Here is a 15,889-nt window from a genome sequence, read left to right on the forward strand (position 1 = left end):
TGCACCGTGTTTTGAGTATCAGGCTCTCTAAATTGTTAATGCAACTGAACTAACAATATAGTAAATGACAAGGTTATGATTTTAAATAATTTCACAGTAGCAACTATGATTTTGTGCAAGTTTCAGGATTCTTATGTAAACATCACTTTGTGGATTTCTGAAAAATTAGAAAATTATAAAGCTTATTAATAAAAATGTGCTTTAACCTCTTGATGACTCTATTTAGCATAAATAAGTCTCAGTCTGGGTGAAGCTGCTTGTGAGGACTTACTACTTCCAAGCATTCTTTTTTTATGTTGACAAGCGCGTTTTCTATACCAAATGAAAGGAAGAAATCAAGGGATTTGTCTATTTGTCAGTGATTGAGACACACTGAGTCCTGGCAGGGAGTGGATACCTGGTCAAAAATTCTAGTCATACTTGCGATAATATTAAAAAGGTGAAAAAATTAATGTTTTAAGGTGGAATAAAATAAGGGAGCCTGTGTCAGCCGGCGGCTGGGCATGAAGCTGCCTGCTTTCCTGCATGCATGCTCCCTCCCTCTCCTCAAAGTAATCATCTGGAATAGAATTCAACAGTGGGCCACCAATCGGCAGCTTTTGGTGTAAAAGCGGAGGACAGAATTCATCATAACAAGAGCATCCCAGGAATGTGTCCTGAACAAATTTTGCATGCTGTGGAATCTTGAGCTTCTCTGGCCATCTTCACCTGCCTTTCACCACATGACTCCAAACAGATGTGCCAGCACCTTTTTCCTGGTCTTTGCCCCCTTCTTTAGCCCCCCCCCCCCTCCACCACAGGTCCCTGTGCAGCAGAAATGTGCCTTGTTGATAACATCAACCTTTGGCTACATATCCACAAAGCACAGATGGCTGGGGTAATACACTGAATGAACCTTGGAACCTCTGGGTAACCAGTTCAACTGTTACTCAAACCAGAGTTTCAATGGTGGTAGCAAAACCAATTGTATACCGTCTTTTCTAACTGGTTCTCTGCTCCTGTTCTCTACTGATGGCTACAGACACATGGGCAGTTAGGGGGAGAGGGAACCCTGGAGGTACTGCCAAGGGTCCTTGAACCAGCAACCCCTTCTTTCTCCTCAGCCCACCCCCACTACTGTGTAATGAGGCCTCACTATGTACTGGCACTTCATATAGAATAGGTGGACCCACAGGCAATTGCCGTTTTGTAGGTCAAAGGCAATTGTGTATAAGCAATTTCCTATGATTCAACTTAACAAATGTCATCTTACTTAATCTTGGAAGTAACTTCATGAGATGAGTGTCACTATCCTCATTTTCTAGTTGAAGAAAGATGAAGCTCAGGATGGTCAAGGTGACCCAGCCAGAACGTGGAGTCTGGAATGAGGTGTGCTCTGTCATCTGCCTGCTCCCTTGGGCGCCACCGCTGGGCTGGCTGACCACTCTGTGTGCATCAGACATTGTCCATCACCTGAATTACTACACTTCTGGCACCGTGTGTATGTTGCCCATCTCAAGTGTACATGGACGTTTTGTTCATGAAATAAAATGTAACTAAAATATCTTCTAAATTCATGATAGTGTTTTTGAAATTAGGTATCTTATCAGATAGCATGGAAAGAAACTGTCCCAATATTCCATGGGTACACAACATTGATTCTGCTTCAATTCCAGCCCTATGCATAATCATTAAGCCCTTTTTTTTCTTGGGAGGAGTTTGGACCTCCCAACGTGTGTCAGCTCATGCCCCTCAAGGTCTCCCTTCTCTTTGAGCTGCTTTGAATCTTTGTACATTTGGAAATGTTCTGAGGTGTTGATGAGATAATCCATACGGAGAGCATGGGTGAGGTGCACAGCCCAGTACCTGTAGCAGAGTAAATGCTTAGTACGTGAACATGCTGTTAGCATTATCTGGGCGTTCTGATGACTCAAGAACTCAATCTGTCAATACTTTCGAGTTGACTTATAATGCAGTTGGGCTTTTTGAATCTTCTGTTAGTTTTGTGCCTCGCATCTGTTAATTGCATTTGAAAGTATTTATATGTATTATCTATTTATCCCTCTATCAGTCAATCAATCTTTATCATCACTGTCTCCATCTGTATCTTCTGTCATCCCTCCTTCCCTCCCTCCATCCATTCATCTATCTTCTATCAATTTTCCTATCAATCATCCATCCATCCATCCATCCATCCATCCATCTCATCTGTATCTTCTATCTAGCATCCACCCCAGTCTTGTAGGCATAACCTGCATTCAATTTCTTTTTTTGTTATGTTAATTTCACCACCATACAGTACATCATTAGTTTTTAGGGTAGTGTTCAATGATTCATTAGTTGTGTATAACACCCAGTGTCACTTTCAAGTTCTCTTATTTTACGTCGCCTTCTCTCATTTTTTCCTAGACTGCAGTTACATCATTTTTACAAGTGCCATACTTACATGTGTCAAAAATGGCAAGAGGTTGTATGTGTGCAACTGGCAGATTACAAAAGTCCACTTTTGCTCTTAAACATATCAGTTCACATATGTTGCTTCCAGTTGTTTGAGGAAGGCTTCCAGGTACTGATTCCAAGCCCCTGAGGCTGAGCGCCTGAAGGAGGCAACAGGGCATCATAGTGTTACAGCTGTTTCGTGAGACTTGAGTCACAGGCTCTGAGTCGTTTACTTGAGAGTGGGAGGGAGGAAGTACTAATTAGTAGGTTTCAGTTTCTACCGTTTGAGGAAAAATGGAAATAGATGTGAAATAACTTGCAGATATTGAAAGTGTAAGTGAATGATGGCACAGCCAGTCAGTTTTATAATATGGTGGCATTTGAATTGGATATGCTGGCATTGAATCACCCCAAATATGTATTTATGCATTAGATTCGTTCAAAATTCATGGTGCAGTTTTATTTTTAACAAGAAAATAAATGATGTTTCTGATTTTTGTCCTTAGGTTGCTCATGACAGTGATTCAGTGTGGCCCTGTACTAAATGGAGTTCGTGTAGGAGATAAACACACTTAGAAACCAGTTCGAAAGAAGTCATTCATTGAGGCAAAAAAAACTCTTGCTTGAATATATAGGACTTGTTATGTTCCATCATTCTCAGCAAAGATTTATTGAGCTCCTACTATGTGCTTAGTTATAATTCAAGTAACTTTGATACCGGCTTGGCAAGGAAATGATTTTATTAGAATGTTAAAATGAAAGGCCATTTGTGAATTTTGTTCATTATGTCTACTCACTTGGAGGGTGTTATTTGTACCTGCTCATAGGTTATTGGCTCTTATATAGTATTTACGTGTTTTGTTATGCTTTGTATATTGAAAATGTTTAGAATAGCCACGTGAATAAATTTCTAGTCAAGTAAATTGGAAGTTTTCTCAAAGAGTTCTCTCTGCCATATGAGTTTTGTGTAACACCTGCACACAAATCCTTCATGTTTTCCTCCAGAAAGTGCACTTCCATGAGGGATTGAGCTCCTGGCATTAAGTAGAATCAAAACTCAATCAGGGTAACATTTTAGACATCCATAATTTAAGTTTTTAAAGGGCGTTTTGTACATCAGTCAGTCATGTGATGGCTTTTATGACACTTTCGCTGAATGGCAGGTGTTATTCTAGCTAGTCATTTAATCCTCTTGGCCACCCTGAGTAGAAGACACAGTTGTCACCCCCATTTGACGGATGAGGGAACTGCAGCGCCCCGTTACTAAGTGGAAGAGCTGGGCATTTTGGCTGCAGTTCTGGTGCTCTCCGTTCTTACCCTGTACTTTTTCCCACTTTGCCTTGTTTTCAGGATCGGCACTGAGTGTAATTTATTCTTTTAAGGTTGAAGGTAGAGTGTAGAAGAGCAGAGGAACAAAGAAACTGAGCCAACAGTGGGTTCATCTGTCTAATGTTGTTCATCGGGTTGCATTAATGCGGCGTATCAGCCCTATTTGCAGGCCTGATCCAGCATTGTTGTTTCTTCTCCCTCCCCCCACCAGCAGCCCTCCCCCTTCAACCCAGCCCCCACTTTTGCCTGGTTCATTCTCCCTCGTCCTTCATGTCTTTCCTTTGAACTTCCCCTTTCCACATTGCTCCGAATATTTCCCAGCACTCAGCCAATCTATGCATGCATCAGTCTATTGCAGCGTCTGGACTTGGTCAGAGTATGAAAAAGACATGATTTAATTTTTTGTTTGTTTATTTCAAATACAGTCAATTTTTAAAAAGTAATTAATTAATTACTAATTAATTAATTTTACTCTCCCAGTCTTGTCCCTTAGTCACATCCCAGGCAGATTTCTTGACTCTCCGATCTCTTTCAGTTAAAAATCCATACCAGCTCTTTTGCGACCATGTACTTCCCCCTCTCTCCCATCGAAACCCTCTGCCCGCCCCCAGCCGAGGCCCAGGGTTTTCAGTGGGCAGGGGTGGGGCCCCTCTTGCACTCTGTTTTCCCCTCTTCCTCTGGGGTGGGGCTGGGAGGAGACAGGAGAGCTCTCAAAGGTCCTCTTGGATTTCTGAACCTGCTGTGGTCCCCTCTGGGCTCAAGCTACAACCACTGGCTAAAACTGGCTTCATTTTTTTTTTTTTTTTTGTAAACCCCGTATGCTCTTTTAGGAGTGTGGAGCGTGTACTCTTCAGAGGGCTCTGTCCCTAGTGCACAGATTTTTGGAGGTCATCTCTTTCTTGACCTCTTAGAGCCCTCCCGCCTCTGTGGAACACCCTGCAGCCTCTGGCTGAGAGTGGAAGGGGCCTGGGTGGTCAGGCCAGCCCCTTGCATATCACATCCGCAGTGGGGCTCAGGTGTGACCCCTTCCCTGGTGCCAGGCAAGGAAGAGTCATGCATCTTTGCCACACTAACTGGTGGAGAACAAATTGCTTCTCTGGTGGCTCCCACTTCATGCCTTGCTGTTGTCTCTCCAATTCTTCACTCTCTTGGCCTCTCCCGACTCACAGAGGGCAGAGAGTGAGCTCACCGCATAAACAGATGCCCAGGCAGGGTAACATCAGCAAGACATTATCTTGGTCCCCTTTACTTATGGAGGGAACAGTCATGGTACCTGCCCCAACCCAGGTAGACTATCCATTTCTTTCTTAGCCTCTCTATCCTCGCTGGTCCTTTATTTTGTTTTTTATTTTTTAAAACTACGTTGGCTGATTGTAAGTAAGCCCTGAGGACTTAATCTTGTTCAATTTCAGCTCCGCGCGCGCGCACGTGTGTGTGTGTGTGTGTGTGTGCGTGTGTGTGTGACTTATCTTTGTCCTTAGCCTTCAGTCCACCAAAAGTCATTTTAAATATCCTGTTACCTTGACATTATGTGTTTAATAATACATCTTTCCATGAAATCCAGTGCAGTAGGCTCTCTTAATCCCTGTTTTTTTCTTGAGTTGCTGTGGATGGGAAGCATGGCATGGGAGTGTAACCAAGAGGAAGGCAACATTGATTGAAATATCAGGGATGACACTGAGTCAAATTACAGAGATCATCACCATCTGAGCCACACCTTTAGCAGTATTCTATTTCTGGTGGAAAGTGTTTGTGAGGAATAGATAATATGCAGGGTATTTGTAAATATGATGGAATACTTTGAACCAAAATTAACAATCAGTTGCTGGGATAGGGTAAAAACAGAGAATGAATACATAAAGTCAATATGTTACCATAAAATTAAAATATCTAATATTTTCTATTTCTATTCATGTCAAACTCCTTAGTAAAATTCCTGTAATTATGTTTAATTTCCTTTCCGTTTTTTCTGCCCATATTCTGGAAACTGTCCTATTAATAATGAAATGGGAGATAAGTAGAAAGATAAGAGAATCAAAAGGGTTGCTTATTCTTTCCTTGATTCTTTCCTTTGATTAATCCCCAAGGCATCATTAATAATATTTGAAGAATATAATGTCTTTAACAACAAAAAATTAGAAATATGTAGCAAATCAATATATGCAAACTTTCTTAATTAAGAGAGAGTTTAGACTTTATACTTAAGATTAAAGTTCACTGAATTTAAATTACAATATAAAAAGAGATTAATTACTATAAATATTTTTGCAGAAGTGTCCAGGGCTTAAACCTAGTATGGCAGTTTTCATACTATGCCATTAGGTCCTTCCTCCACATATGATACCCTTCCCTTCTCCCTGACATCCCCCCCCAACTGTACTCCCAGAAAATGCTTCTCCCCCCGCCGAATCATCAATGTGAATTAGTCATAATGAATTTCACAAATAATCAAGCTATGGTCTGGGCTCCATTATGAACAACGTAAAATATTGGTAATTGTCCTAGGGGATTTCTCCTTGGCTATGTAGAGAGGTCTCTGGTGATGTGGAGGAATGTCAAATTCTGAAGACAGTTCTTTGCCAATATAACTTGTCTGTTTAAAAAATTTTAATTCTTTTCTGCATCTAAATTTAAGGAACATTAACTTAATCAAACTTTATTAATGGTGATTTTAAAAGCAGAGAGCATGCTCCATTTGAAAACAATCAGATACCTTGAATAAGTTTACTTTTAAAAAGTTGTTTTTAAAATTGTGAGAGATTTCAAGTATACACCCATGAGTAGGGGATAACGTAAAGAATATACACACACACACACACACACACATACATACTTATCACACACTTTCATTAAGTCTTACTTAACATGATGCTATATGACTTCAGATATATTTTTTTAGTTACATAAAACATTAAGATGAGCATTGGGTATTGCATATAATTGATGAATCATTAAATTCTACACCTGAAAGTAATATTACACTATATGTTAACTGGCTGGAATTTAAATAAAAACTTGAAAAAGAAAAAAGATGCAATTGAGCCCCCTTATAAACTCCTCTTTTATAAATCTTATAATTATTTATAAATACATAAATCTTATAACTCCTCCTCTTATTTCTTTTCCTTCGTAAACTGTTATCATGAACTCAGTATTTATCATTCCTATGCATGTTTTGGTACTTTTACTATAGTATAATAATAAAATATATGATAGTATTTAGCATAGTGTAGTATTGTTTTCAAAAGTTTAAACATTTTATTAGTGGCATAACACTGTACTTATTCTTCTGCAAACTGTTTTTTTGTTCAACATTATGTTAAGAATTATTCATGTTGATGGATATAGCTTTAGTTCATTCAGCATTAAATGCTGTCTAGTGTTGCATTGAATGAATGTACATTATTTTATTTATCCATTCTCCTGTTGACAGACATTTGGATCACTTCCAGTTTTTTTTTTTTTTTTTGTCATACAAATAATGCAGAGCTGATCATGCTGACTGGTTCACATGCATGAGTTTCCCTAGGGCGGTGGTTCTCAAAGTGTGGCCCATCACCCCCCCATGGGCTCCCTGGGGGACACGTTACATTTTTCCAGGGGTCTTCAAGGTTGAAACCGTTTTCATAATAATACTGAAATGTTATTTGTCTTTTTCACTGTGCCAGTGTTTGCACTGATGGGGGGAAAAGCAATGATTGGTCAGACCACTGCAGCCTGAGCTCAAACCAAAACAATGGCACAAACAGTGCTAATTGCTATTTTATTTTTCACTGCTGTGTCCTCACAGAAAAAAGCCATTCATTTGAGAATGTCCTTTGCTTATTAAAATGAGCTTAACATTTAAGAAAATTTTTATTAGTTTTTAACGTTTATTAAAATTTTTATTAATTTAAATTTATTAATTTAAAATTTTATTAATTTTAATCATTAATTTTATTAATTTGAGTACATGCCTTCTTAAAATTCCTCATGGCACAGTGGCGAGTGTGTAGGGAGAACTTCTGCGACACTCTTCGATTGTTTAAGCTACAAGCTGAACTAGCTACTTTGTCGTGGAACACCATTTTTACGTGAAAGAACGACGGGCAGATCAATGATTGAGTATCTAGTAGACATTTTCTCAAATTTGAATGAAGTGATCCTTTCACTTCAAGGGAAACAACTGGCAGTGTTTGTTTCCAGTGATAAAATTTTTGCTTTCAAGCAAAAATTAGAGTTTTGGAAAATTTGCCACAATGAGCTTGACATTTCCTAAGAGTTAAAGACTTTTTCTTGTGAGTTCAGTGATCACGTGAACAAAGAGCATTACTTTTTGGTATGGTGTAATGAAGTATGTCCCCATTTGGAATATCTATATCATTCAGCACACCAGTATTTTCCAAATGCTCAACCCACGACATGGCAAAATTATGCATGGATAGACGATTTATTCTAAGTGCAAGGCTAAATTTTCTACATATATTTCAACCAAAACAATGTGTAATTCTACAGACTATATGCAGGAGCAGATCTGAGAATCCAGTTATTTAAGCCAGATATTCAGATATTAAAGAGATCTGCAGGAATCTTACTAATTTTTTCTGGTTTTGGAAAATAGAGTTATCTCTGATAAAAACATTCTTTATCTTAACATGTAGTAGGTATATTATTTAAAAATTAATAAATACTGAAAAATTTCTCACTTATATTTTCTAAATGTTTATAGATGTAACGCATAAAAACTCTTCGGGGTCCTCAATGATTTTAAGAATGTAAAGGGGTTCTGAGGTAAAAAAAAAATTGGGCACTACTATTTTAGGGCATAGCTAAAAGAGTGGGATTTCTGGGTTGTGGGTGTGGATATCCTGAAAGGTTGATAAGAATTTACATTCTAGGGGTGCCTGGGGGGCCCAGTCAGTTAAGGGCCTGGCTCTTGGTTTCCGCTTAGGTCGTGATCTCAGGGTGGTGAGATGGAGCGTACTTGGGGCTTGCGCTGAGCGCAGAGTGTGCTCAAGTTTTTCTCTCCCTCTTCCTCTGCCCCTCCCTGCCTCTCTCTCTAAAATAAATAAATAAATCTTTAAAAAAAGGGAATTTACCTTCTCATAAGGAAAATATGAGAACCCTGTTTTCCCGCATCTTCACCAGAATTTTGTCAGACTATAAAATGTTTGCCATTCTGAGGTATGCGAGATATCTCAATGTTATTTTATTTTGTATCTCCCTGATTACTAGTGCATTTGACATGACTATACACATTTATTGGCCTTTTTTTGGTTTTCTTCTTTGTGAATTACCTATTCATATCCTTTGTTTTCTCTGCCTAACATCCCGTTAAATTGTCTTTTTTGTTTGTTTTCTTAATTGATTTTTAGGATTTTATATTTTTTAGTTTCTAATCATTTGTCAATTACATGTTGCAAAGCTTTTCTCTCAAACTGTGGCTTGTCTTTTAATTTTACTTATGTTTTTGTTGAACAGAAGTTTTAATTTCAATACAATCAGTTCTGTCAATTTTTTGATTCATTCTTTTGGTTTTGTATTTTTTATTTTGTCTAAGAAATTCTTCTCTACCACAAGTCCATGCATGTCTATGTGTCATACATGACTTTGATAAATTAATAGTTTTTTTGATGAGGAGGAAATTAGTGAATTGTCTTATATTGAGCCATCTTTGAATTCTTAGAATTAAGTCTAGTTGGACATGATATTTTAAAAATTATTAATTATTTTATACACTGCTGAACTTAATTTTCTGATACTTTAAAGGTTTTATTTTATTTTTTAAAATTTATTTAATAGAGAGAGAGATAGTGAGAGAGGGAACACAAACAGGGGGAGTGGGAGAGGGAGAACCGGACTTCCCGCCAAGCAGAAAGCCTGATGCAGGGCTCGATCCCAGGACCCTGGGATTATGACCTGAGCCGAAGGCAGACGCTTAACGACTGAGCCACCCAGGCGCCCCAATTTTCTGATATTTTATTTGGGATTTTGCCACCCATGCTTATTAAAGTGATTAATCTATATCTTTCATTCCTTATACTGACTTATCCAGTTTGGTATTCTGATTTTACCAACTTTATAAAAAGTGTTGGATAATTTGCTCTCCTTTTCTGTTTTTAGTATCTGCTTGATGATAAAGCTATTATTGTTTGAGTAAATTCACCTGTAAAATATTCTGGCTCTCGTGTCTGTTGATTTGAGGGACTTTTGATTACTAATTCAATTTTTCCAGTGATTATTTGTTTATTCATTTTTTTCTGTTCCCTCTTGGGTCAGTTTTAGAAATTTATATTTTTCTAAAATATAAGTGTTCAAATTCATTACATAGTATTCATAGCATTCCCTTATGATGTTTAACATCTGCTGTCTGTTTTTGTCCACCTTTTTATTGCTTTCTTCTTTTGTTTTCTTTTGTTTTTTATCAGACTTGGTAAAAATTTGTCTATTAGTTTGTTTTTTTTTAAAGAATCACCTTCGGATTTTATTTATCCTTTCAATTGCTTTGTTTCTGTTTCTTTATTACAATCTTATTTTTTTTCTTGCTTTTACTTTTTTTTTTAAGATTTACTTACTTAGAGAGAGAGAGAGTGCACACATGCGCATGGGGAGCTGGAGGGGCAGAAGGAGGGACAGGGAGTCTTAAGCAGACTCCATGCTGAGAGTGGAGCTTGAGGTGGGGCTCCACACTGGGCTCACTCCCACGACCCTGAGATCACGACCTGAGCTGAAACCAGGAGTTGGATGCTTAACTGACTGAGCCACCCAGGTGCCCTGCTTTTACTTTCTTTAGGCTTACTTTTCAGTTATTCTAGATTCTTGAGTTGAACATTTGTTTTAATCTTCCTGTTTTTCTAGTAAATGAATTTAATGCTATAAATTTATCTTTCAAGAGTGACTTAGTCTCATCCACATGTTTTGATATGTAGCAATTTCTTGTTAATTCAGGCTTTATTTGATAATTCACTTGAAGATACCTAAATATATACTCTTGTTATATTTTTGCTACTTTGCAATGTTCCCTTCTAATTAATCACAGAAGAGATGATATGTGTGACTTAGGTTCTTTAAAATCCTGGTATTATGCCAATATTTGTAAATGTTCTATGTATTCATGAAAGGGGATAGGGTCTTTTTGTGGTGGGGTTCTCTCTAGTTAGATTGGTGGGGTCCGATCAAGCTAATTTTGTTTCTTCAAACTGCTATATTCTAACTAGTACTAATTTCCCTCTGTGGTTATAAATTTACCAATATTTCCATTCAATTTTGCCAATTTCTGCTCTATATATTTTAAAGCTATGATAAGTACAATAATTTCATGTTTGTTATCCTCATGGTTGAATTTTGTCTTTTATTATTATATACCATATTTATTTTTATCAAGTTTTTTAGACTTTAAATCTGTTGGATATTAATTTTGTTACAGCAGCTTTATTTGTCTGGTATTTGAAGGCTTTATCTTTTTCTAGCCCTTCATCTTCATTCTTCTGTGTGTATTTTTTCTAGATGCGTCTCTTGTATGGCTTGATTAAAAAATCAATATGGTAACCGCTTAGTTGATGAACTTAATTTACAATCATTATGATTAGTTATATATTTGAACTTAGTTCTACTGTCTTAGTTTGTGTTTTCTGTTTACTATCTCTTTTATTTATTCCCTCTCTCCCTTCCCTGCTTTTTATTGTATTGAAACAGTTTTTAATATTTCATTTTCTTCAGCTGATTAGGAAGCTGCGAAGTGCATTTATAGGGTTTAGAGGTTACTTTTAACCTTAAAGGTACTTACTTAATCATATTTTAAAAAAATGAGGTCTATAGTTATTCAGTATTTTCTTCTTCCGATGACAACGAGTCTTAACATATGTACTTACCAGTTATTGTAGCCTATTATTGTAGTTTAGAGTTATTAGTTGCTATTTTATGGCCAATATTTAATTTAATTATTAACTTTTTGCGAAGTTCTATATTTGTCTCAAATTGCACATTTTTTGTTCCCTTTTTTCTTGCTGAATTCCTTTTATTTATTTTTAATTTTATTTTTAAAAAAATTTGGGAGAGAGAGAGTGCGTGTGCCCACACGGACACATGCATGCACATGTGCGTTAGGGGGAGGGGCAGAGAGAGGGAGAGAAAAATCTCAGGCAGACTCCATGCTGAGCATGGAGCCTGGTGTGGGGCTCTATCCCACAACCCTGACATCATGACTTGAGCCAAAAATCAAGAGTCAGACACCTAACTGACTGAACCACCCAGGTGCCCCAGGGTTCCTTGCTTTAAAAAACAAGGTACTTGAGTGGTACATTCCTAGTCTTTATATGCCTTAAAGCATCTTTATGTTGTCTTTACTCATAAATGATAATTTGGATGAATATGAATATAAATTTTTTGGTTGTCAGTTACTTTTCCCTCAGCATGTCAAAGATATTATTCTGCTGTTGTCATCTACTTTTAGAAAAAAAAAATCTAATTTATTTCTTTAGTTAAGTGGTGAATCTCTCCAGTAACTAAGTTTGACAATTTTGGACACCGAAAGAGGTTGGATTTGCTGGGTGAGCCCCGCTGGGGCCCACAGTTTCTTTTTCAACATCATGTCTGTGTCAATTTGTTGATGGATCTTTTTATGAAGTGCTGAGATAGATTGTTATAGGCATGTCTGAGACTCAAAAAATTTGTCATGTATATCGATAATATTTTTTCACAATAAACTTCTATTTAAGAATATTTAAAACATCGCACACCCATGAATTTGATACATTTATATATTCATAACAAGAGAAAATAGGAACTGAAACAAGATATGAAGAAATCCTCTTGTAAGCAGAATTGTGTTAGAAGGAAAACACTAAACCAGGACTTAGGGGCACTGACTTCTAATTCTGGCTCTACTTACATGACCCTGGGCATGTCACTGAATCAGTCAATCGGTCAATTAGTTTCTCTCTCTTTCTCTCCTTCAGTTGTAAGGTGAAAGTGTTAGACCAGATTAGTGGTTTTCAAACTAAGTTGTATGGAGTCAACTTGGAGATGGCTGAACTGATTGGAGCTAAGCAGATGAGCTCTGGGCCTACCATTCTTGCCTGGACTGGTCTCCTTTTCTTTTTCATTAGTGTCCTATTATGGTCTTCTGTGTAAGATTTCTTCTAAAGAAAATATTCTGGTAGCTATGATAATCAAACCTCTAAACTATATAATCTGAAAACCCACATCTAACACTGTGGCAGTTTTCATACAGGTACATAAGGATGGCCAATCGATTACCGCTTGCCTTAGTGAAAGCTAAACTCCAGTTTTTAACTTTTATCCACCTTCAGAGATTCCAGGCATCATAAAGCATTTTTTTGTGTCATCTTTTCTAGAGTTCCCTGTGCTTCTGGAGTTTCAGCATGAAAGCCTTCAAGATAATTTAGAGCCAAAGTCACAGCTCTTACTTCTCTTTGCTCCTGTCTTCACACAGGAGTAAGGACACCTTCCTTATTCCTTCTCCAGTAAGTTCCTCCCAGGGGCTTGAATTGATGCCCCCTTTTTACTATATGGTCAGAAATGGAGGCCCCCAAAATATGAACTCAGGGAGATCATGATTATTCTTCTTCCCTGGACCCCTCCCTCCTCTGCATCTTCTTCTTAGGATGGTTTTACCTGGGTGACTGAGTTATAGACACAGTAGATTTACTTACTTCCAGTGGGATTTATAGAGTTCTAGTACCCAGTGAAATGTCTCTAGGCTGTAGCTCTAGAATTTCCCAAATTTCTATTGACAACTATTTTATATATATATATATATATATATATATACACACACACATATATATATATATATATATATATATACACACTTTGTTTTTTTTTTTAGAGAGAGAGTGCACACATGTGCGAGCAGTGGAGGGTGGGGGGCAGGGAGAGGGAGAGAATCCCAAGCAGACTCTGAGCTGAGTGCAGAGCCCAATGTGGGGCTCAATCTCATGACTCTCAGTTCATGATCTGAGCCGAAATCAAGAGTTGGACACAACTGACTGGCCCCTATATATACACTTTTAAAAAAGGATTAAACTTTTAAAAAACATATTTTATTTATTCATTTGAGAGAGAGAGAGAGAGCACGAGTAGGGGGGAATGGCAGAGGGAGAAGCAGACTCCCCACTGAGCAGGGAGCCCGACACGGTGCTCGATCCTATGACCCTGAGATCATGACGTGAGCCGAAGGCAGACACTTAACTGACTGAGCCACCCCAGGGGCCCCAGGATAAAACTTTTTCCTCATGCTTAGCATAATAATAGTTTTTGAACATAATTCTTTTTATATGAAGAGGGAAGATCTTTCTCCTACTCTGAATGATCTTGACCTGGTGTGAGGTCCCAGCACTATATTGGTACCTTCCATTTGTAGAACCTTCTTGCAAGTTGCTGCTCTTTAGAGAAAGCGGTTAAATGAGAGGTCATTGTGTAATTCAAGAAGTGCTAGAGAGCTTTTCTTACCTGTGTGCATTTTATTTTGTTTTATTTTATTTTAATTTATTTTTTTTAAATAGGCTCCACGCCCAGCATGGAGCCCAATGTGGGGCTCGAAGTCATGGCCATGAGATCAAGACCTGAGCCGAGATCAAGAGTTGGACACTTAACCGACTGAGTCACCCAGGCACCTCTTGTGTGTGCATATTTAAAATAAAATCTTTCACTACTTGTAAAAATTCAGAGAATGTCTCAATACCAAGATTTTGTTGTTCACAAACCCTACGTTGTATATATATATACAGGATCCCTGGGTATTATAAATATTTCTTCATCATATGAGTAGATTAGTATTTGTAGTCTAATCCTTGAAAATTCTGAACAGTAAAGTTTTGTGGTGCAACTAACTTTAAATAGGTAATGTATTTTGTAATGGGTATGCATTTTTCATGAGTTTCCATTTCTCTTGTTTCTTTTATGTTTACTTCTAGTGGTTGAATTCTTAATTTTTTTGGTTAATTCTTTTCTTCCATGATAATTGTATATAGTCCAATTTGTTCTTTTTGTGGGTATGTAGTGTCCCTTTTAATAGGATATATTGGATTTAGATGTTTTTCTTAAAATTTACTCATAATCCAATGCTGAGATGAGCTATCTATCATGTCAGCTCCAAGATTTCACTGCAGTCCATTGGGAATGCAATGCAATAAAAAGGTGCCAGTTCCTTCACTGTAATCAAGGAACATTCCACATGTTGTTTGAAGAAGCATGGAATTATAGGAGAAAAATAAGCAAGCAGATCCTGTCAATGTAGTCTAATCACACCTTCCTGTTAGTGTTATTGTTGTGGTCTAGCCTACATACAGAGCTTGTTTTTCTTTTGGGCTCTCTATTCTGGGAGCTCTTCTTTTTATACTGTTTAATTTTGGAAATAGTATTGAGAGAGCAGCAGGTGGTAAAAATGTATATTTTGCTTCGAGGTTTTACATGGAAAAGGAAAGAATAACATCATATTTTTGAATATAATTTTAAAATGGAATTTCAGCTTAAATCTGAATTAATGACGCTTCCCCTGAGATTTTGTTTATAATTATTAATAGCATGAGTACTATTCAGGAACTGTGATAGAGTCAGTTCTTTAATATCTATGTAAACCCTGACATTGTCATCTCCTTCAATCAGTTAATCAATGAATGTAAAACAATTTTAATATTATCCAAGTCAGAACCAAAGTTAAAGATACCATAAATATTTTACAAAACACATCTATCCACAGGTATTTTGGGAAATACTCATGCCACTAGTGTGATTTTAGGTGGATATATAGCCTCATTTGGCATGACTGTGAGGAAACAGGTCCCCTCTAGCCTTTTGAGAAGGCAATTAGTCAACATACCTCAAAATCCATATCTCTTGAATTACTTCATGGAATTTATCATAAGGCATTGACAATATTTATGTTCAAGAATGTCATTATAAAGCCATTTAAAATAGCAATAAATTGAAAAAGAAAAACCCCTCTGTTATGGGCTGAGTGTTTATATCCTCCCCAAATTCATAGGTTGTAATCCCAACTCCCAGTGTGATGGTGTTACAAGATGGAGCCTTTGGGAAGTGATTAGGTCATGGGGGTGGGGTGCCCTTAAAAAAAAGAGACCCCAGAGAGCTTTCTCCCTTTCTGTCATGTGAGGACACAATGAAAAAACAGCCATCTGCA

At 37.4% G+C, this 15,889-nt stretch overlaps 1 long non-coding RNA gene across 4 annotated transcripts in view; it reads left to right on the forward strand.

The window, feature by feature from the left end:
- LOC114209332 (uncharacterized) overlaps window positions 1-14,398 on the forward strand; it is a 194,369-nt gene extending 179,971 nt beyond the window's left edge. For all 4 annotated transcript variants that reach the window (XR_003609331.2, XR_003609333.2, XR_003609332.2 and 1 more), the window contains 2 exons: window positions 13,083-13,211; window positions 14,253-14,398. This is a non-coding gene — a long non-coding RNA (uncharacterized LOC114209332). The remainder of the gene's footprint in view (window positions 1-13,082; window positions 13,212-14,252) is intronic.
- Window positions 14,399-15,889: the final 1,491 nt, after the last annotated feature.

Source organism: Eumetopias jubatus, unplaced genomic scaffold (assembly GCF_037043125.1).
Source record: "Eumetopias jubatus isolate StellerSeaLion01/CBP00866 unplaced genomic scaffold, mEumJub1_p1.0 scaffold_6, whole genome shotgun sequence".
In the NCBI taxonomy this organism is placed as follows: domain Eukaryota; kingdom Metazoa; phylum Chordata; class Mammalia; order Carnivora; family Otariidae; genus Eumetopias; species Eumetopias jubatus.